We start from the raw sequence: 6,888 nt of genomic DNA, 5'->3' as shown, positions 1-6,888 counted from the left end.
ACCCCTTTTCTCAAGAAGCACACATATACAGGAAAGGGAGATTTGTATATATAAATAGGCCAATGATATGGTATAGTAAAGGTTGTAATCGCAAACCTCAAGCTGTTGATGAATTGAAGAAAGACTGAAGTATACTCATTAATCATACACATTTGTTAAAATCTTTAAAAAGTTTGATGAATTCCTACAGGAATATAGAGAAAGCAGAGGTGAAACATGCCTGAGCAAAGCGAGTTTCAGTGAAAAGAAGAAATTTGAGTTAAGGTTTAAAGGGTGATATGGATTTTATCAAGTCAGAAGGGTAGAATTTCAGGCAGAAGTTGTATCAACAATGGTGCTGCAACATGGACATATCAAGAACAGTAAATAGAGATCTGGTGCAACTGGCAATGAGCTAGAGCTGTAGATGACTTCAGAGAAGATGTGTACGATGATATGGAAAGGATTATAAAAATATAATTCTGATGCACAGGGATGGATATACTGGTGTTGAAGGACACAGGAAGCAGGGACAAGTGTTAGATGCCATTGTCCTAGTGAGAAATTATGGGGAGTAGAATAGACTAGGAGCAGGGAAAATAGAAGAAAGATGAAATGAGAAACTCTAAGAGGATAAAAATATTTTCAGTGTTTGCGGCAAATAATTATGATAACTTAGACAGCTATAGGAAGCATAGGAGAGGGAAACATTTTTAGAGAGTGGTGATAAAAATTTTCAGTTCGGTGGAAGTTGACTTTGAAATGACTGAAAAATTTGAGGAAGTGACTAAAAACATTTATCTACATGGACCTGGGCCTTTGTAGAGGTTTCAGGATTGGAGACAGATTTGCAGGCTCCTGCTGGAGATGGGCATTGAATTGCTGATGGTGAATAAGGCCACAAAGGGTGAGAGGGGGAGTCTGAAGAGAAAGGAAGGAAAGACCTTATTTATGGCCTATAGACATTATGCCAGGCTCTTCATCTACATTATTTAAACAGGGTTGAGTTTAGAATCCTAGAGAAAATTAGTATTTACTGGGTGAAATGAATGCAAACAAAGGAGAAACACACAGGGGAGAAGAGTCTTTCTAAAGCCACAGTAAGACAAATTTTCAAAAGGAAAAGTATCAGCTGCAACAGTAGAATGAAGACCGTGTATTTATCATTTAGGGGGGTCATAAACACTTTTCGTTTTTACTTGAAAACATAAACTATCTCCTTTTATACATCACTGTTGTTTCTCTAGTCAGCCTGGAACCATGAAATAATCCTTAGTCTTAAACAGCCCACGCAGAATTGGAAAAGAACATTTAGTCGATTGCTGCATCCTGTGTCAGCTGATTACCTCCTCCTCTATGCAGATCAGCTGCCGGACTCCAACTGCTCACAGTAGCATCTGTTGCCCCTGATTCTGCCCCAAGCAATAGCAGAGGAGGAGTCAAAACATGCTGTGGAGAAGGTAAAGGGATGTGGAGACGGTAGGGGAGGCACAATTTTACCCCGCCCTTCTTAGGGTGTTTCAACTGGGCCCAGGAATTCACAGACATAAGACAGATTAACAGGAGAAAAGCTTACAAATGTATGTAAATTTTACCTGACACAGGTGCCCTCACAAGGAAATGAGGACCCAAAGGAGTAGGGACACCTTTGTTATACTACGTTTAACAAAGAGAGACAATTGTGAAAGGTGACTAAAATAAATGGGGAGGCCAAAGGAAGATACAAATTGTTTTAACAAAATCTGTACAGAATTCTCTCAGCTTTGACTCACCATCAAAGAATGTTCCTATCCTCTCAGTACGGAGAGGGTGTCTTTCACATGGGAATTTTTAATCTCCTGCTTTTAGGAAGAAGAGGGAAATTAGAACAGCCTTTTTGTATCTGCTGAGTTTTAAGTGCCTTTAGCTCAAAATAATCCTTATTCCAAAGTGGCATATTTTGGGGTGGCATATTCTCCCATCCTTCAAGCCCATTTCTTATCTAGAATCACTGCCTGTTAGATAAATACAAATAAAACAGCGGACCTGAAAATCAGAGGGGTTTTCCTCATGCTCTTCTGTGAGATTCATTACAGTTTGTGTGCAGTTAAAAATGAGAGTTGGTGGTCAAGGTATACTTAGTTATTTTATTTAGAGGAATATATTTTAGAGGTGCCTCAGTGGCTCCGTCGGTTAAGCATCTGACTTCAGCCCAGGCCATGATCTCACGGTTCAGGCTCTGTGCTGACAGCCCAGAACCTGGAGCGTGCTTCAGATTCTGTGTCTCTCCTCTCTGTCCTTTCCCCCTCTCACTCTGTCTCTCTCTCAAAAATAAATAAATAGTAAAAAAAGTTTTAAATAATATATTTGAGATACTTTAAAAGGTAATTGTTGGGCTGCCATGTTATAGGTCCTTTCTGTTGAGATGAGGGGGTAGGAGGTGAAGGAGCACGTACAGAATCTCCTCCTTGCTCCAAGGAGTGGAGTCTAGGATGGAGGGTTGCAAATCCCATCACATTCCTTTCCCAAGAAACAAACCAGAGATAAACAAAAACGAACACATAAACAAAAAAACTAACAAACTCGTGAAGGTTTATGAGCCTGAGCTCAACCAGGAGATTGGGTTTATTATCTTTTGTAAAAAGTCTTTGCTGTCCTTTAGAACCACATGTTTTATTTCAGCCTTTCCTGAGTCGATTCTATGCACTATGCCTAATTATGCTTGCCTTAACAACCATCCTTCTGACTCCCAGGGGCCAGCCTCTTCTAATGTTTCTTGGAAAAAGTAAAAGTCATGGGCCTTGTTAAAGAAATTGTATTTTTCTTTCCTGCTAAGAGTGTTTATAAATAGGTGCATTGCTCTGCTCTGAATTATCTTGGTCTCCCAATAGGGTGAAAGTAGACATTAATTATGTTTTCCTTTTTTTGCCATCAAGTTATTTGCTCTTATTGCTCATAACAATATTTCAGCACACTTTAATTTAAAATGCTAGGGTTCTTAATCCCCAAAAGTAACAATTTTCTGCAGGAAGATAAAAAGAGTAAAGTGATCAGTCTCCCTATCTTGAAATACAAGAAAAATATAACTGTCATTGCCTAGATAAGAGAGCCTGAGGCAATGATAAAAGTAATAATGCAGCAACGTCAAAGGCGAAACCCAGCGCAGTGCAGCACAGGTGAGGAAAAATGAGTGAGGCAATGAAAGAGGGGAAGCCACAGGAATGCATGGCCACACCGGCTACCACTTCATGGCCCCCTGCACAGAGACATAGCAGCTTCTTAGCAAGAGCATTGCTGGACACGGGGCTTCTCTGGAGGATGACAAGGAGAAAACTTATCAATGACAAAGACTATGACTTTGGGTGTCTATTGGACGGAGGAAGGAGAAAGAACTTAGTTGCCTCACTAACTTTTTTGCTTCCCGTAAGTCAAAGTTTAACCATAGTAGCAGGGAACTCCCGTATATTCTGTGATGCATCATTTGGCTATTTTTGTAGAAACTCAGACTATCAAGTCCTTTCTTGTGATGGGGAGTTGCATCAGATTTGGAACTGGTTGGCCCCAGGAGGACTGAGAGGATCACAACATACTCTATTCAACATGGCAGCCTCAGTGGTGAGCCAGTGTCAGGGAGGCTGCCATCACTGAGGGGGTCTGAGGAAGTATGTAAGATTTGTGTTTCATAAAATAGCCTGGATCTTTAAAAATAACAACTAAGTGGGGCCGCTGGATGGCTCAATATTGAGTGACTGATACTTGATTTTCGCTCAGGTCATGATCCCAGGGTTGTGGGACTGATATGGAGCCTGCTTGAGATTCTCTCTCTCTCTCTTTCTCTCTCTCTCTCTCCCTCCCTCCCTCCCTCCCTCTGCCTCTCTCTGCTCACATGCTCTTTCTAAAACATACATACATACAAGTAAGCAATAGAGAAGTGAGTGAGAGATCTGTCAGGAATTCTGTCAAATGTAGGTGAATGAAAAAACATGATGATCTTAAGTTGACTTTAAAAAACAGGGATCTTCTCTTATAATCAGACTCTCAAGATTTAGTTTTACACTCTTCAAGGTTTTGTGCAACGTGACACTTTGCGGTGTTATTTAAATTCTTTTTTTCCTACATTGGCATTCATGTCGCAGACTCTGCAATGAACAGAGTGAAGAATTTTGTGCTTCAAGTGATGTACTGACCACACACTGGGTGAAAAATGATAGCAACACAAGGAGATCCAGTAGAGCTTTCATAACACAGTTGCAGAGTTTTTGGGAAGTAGTCCATATGATTAATGCTTTTGTATTTTTTCATATTCAAACTAACAATCAGCTTAATTTAGACCCTTGAGATTCTATGATATATTCATTGAAGCCAGATTTAAAATTGCTATCATGCTGCAGGAAAGAAAATGCCCTTTAAGTGCAAGGCGCTCTCATAATTCAAGGACTTACTCTTTCAGCTATTCTGTATGAACTAAGTTCAGCTGTGGAAGGAAGGAAGTGAGAACTCCTGCTCACAAAGTAAGATTTCCCTCTCCCCACCCCGCCCTTTTACCGTTAAAAATGTTGCAGCAAAATTAACAGATTTGTAAGGAACTTTAATTTACAAACAGTATGAAAGCAGAAAATTATTTTTCCTCTTAACTTTATACCACCGGGATATTCTGGGGCAGGGAAGTAGACTCCTCTACTAATTCACTGCTAATTAGAAAGAGCAGATTCAGTTCTCCTTCTTGCCCTAATTCATCCACTGAAGAGACATAGCAAAATGGCACCAAGGACACTCCAAATAAATCATCTCCCCAATGGACACAAATTAATAGTAAATTTACTTATGGGTTGGTTTGCCTAACAAAGTTAATTTTGGTCTCACCTTTGATTAGAAAAAAAAAAAAAAGAAAACAACTTGTTACTACTTGTTGTGTGCTTTCTAAATTCCAGTTCTAAGTATTCTTTTCCAAGTATTTTAAAATAATTTTAATGACTTCCCAACAAGTCTAAGAGGTAAGTACTATTACCACCCATATCATGTGGAGAAGAAAACAGAATCACAGTAACCTGCCCAGGGTCACAGGTAGCAAATAACATGGCAAAGCTGGGATTTGAGCAGTTGGGGCTAGCCAGTTTCCTCTTGGCTAAAAATGATCGCTTTCGCACTTCTAGAACTTTAAATAATATGTGCACATGCGTGTGTATGTGTGATATGAATATGAATGTATCTGACTTCTTGTTTGTCTTGTTGCTCAATAGCAAATATGGGACCTATTTTCTAAATGGGTCTAATTTTTTTCTGCTTTATCAGAGATTAAATGTAAATCAGGAAAGGCATCTGAGATACCCTGAAATTATCCTTTCCTAACTCTCATAAGCTTTATATCAAATGCGTTAAGGAATCTACCTCCTTGTCCTTCGTAAATGTGCTCAGGTTTATGAAACATGAAAAGTGACAGATTGTTTATTAAGTCATTTAATCACTAACACATCGCCTCTCTCAAATAGTGGGATATTACTACAGCTGTTAGGAAAGTTAATAAGCTCGTAACTAAGTGATTGAGAAGAGCTGTAATACATCTGTAACTGTCTCATAATGCAAGGTAAATAAGCTAGAATTTATCTTCTAGCTGCCAGGAGACAGAAAGCTTCTCTTCCAGTTCCTCCAGATTTATTTCATGTAAATTTTGCTGTCCTTTGCCAGAAAATATAAATTTAGGGGGTGAGGCGGTTGAAGGCTTCAGAAGACTTTACTCTTGGATTCTGCCCCCAGAACAACTCCAAGCATGTTAAAAGTTAGCACTTCCAATTTAAGAGGAAGATGTGCACAAATTCACAATAATTTCATCTTTGTCTCTTTCCATAGACATTCAGAGTCTTTTCCAATGCACATCTACGTTTTAGACGAGTGTGAGGGCATCTCGCATCCAACTTTTGATCGTTGGATTTAAACAGTTATAGTCTCACGTTACTTACTTTATTTGGCTCAGGTCTAAACTCCTTTTTAAAATTTTCATACTTTTTTTTCTGGATTCTTTTTCTTACCTCCAACCTCCCGCTGAGGGTTCAGTCTCTCTTATCTCTGCAATTTGTGCAGTGAATGCTTCTAGGAGTTGCCTAGACTCATGCATAGCTGTGCGATGAGCTTACTCACTCCCAATTACCAGCATGGGAGGCCCTGCTCAAAGTTAATTATCATATTAGATTAACAATACTGCAGGACTGCAGTTCAACTGGGCAATATCAGAATGAAGCTGATTGTTTTCTCTTTTACATTTTTGTCACAAGGGTAACTATTGATCTCACTACCACTTAGGGGATTGCAAATGTATAATAGTCCTAGCATGGCCATTCATGGCAATGATACCTTTCCCAGAAATCGCATTTGTAAATTCTGGTTCAGAATAAGGAGTTCAGCTACATTATATGACTATAATACAGAAAAAATAAGTCACTCTACCAACTTTTATTGAGCAGTTGCTTCATGCCAGGTGCTGTGCTGGTTCTGAACTGCTAGTACTTGGAGAATTACAAATTATTGATTTTGTGTGAGATCGTTAGTCCTTAAAGGAGTTCCCCAGAATCTTAGAATTGATCCCTTAGCAAGTAGGAGTGCTGGCCTTGGCTTAGCCATATTTCTGAAATCTTAACCATCCAAAGGGCTTTTGAATTTTTATGTTTGCTTTGATATTTAATGTAGTTAACTTAAAAGTATATATTAAGTTATTCCTCTAAATATTTAATACTCTTATATAGTTAAAAAACTAATGTCTTATAAAGATAAATCTCTTACGAATTTAAACACTGCAAACTTAACTAGTCAAATTCTTCTAACTTAACTAGTTAGAATTAAGTTAATTGCAAACTTCACTAGTCTAAATTGAGTAGCATTGAGTCCCACATGCCTACTTCTCCTAAGTGTCTTTAGCAACATAAACTCAGATAAAAC

This window comes from Panthera tigris, chromosome B2 (assembly GCF_018350195.1).
Source record: "Panthera tigris isolate Pti1 chromosome B2, P.tigris_Pti1_mat1.1, whole genome shotgun sequence".
NCBI lineage: Eukaryota > Metazoa > Chordata > Mammalia > Carnivora > Felidae > Panthera > Panthera tigris.
Note: the sequence above shows the minus strand (reverse complement) of the source record.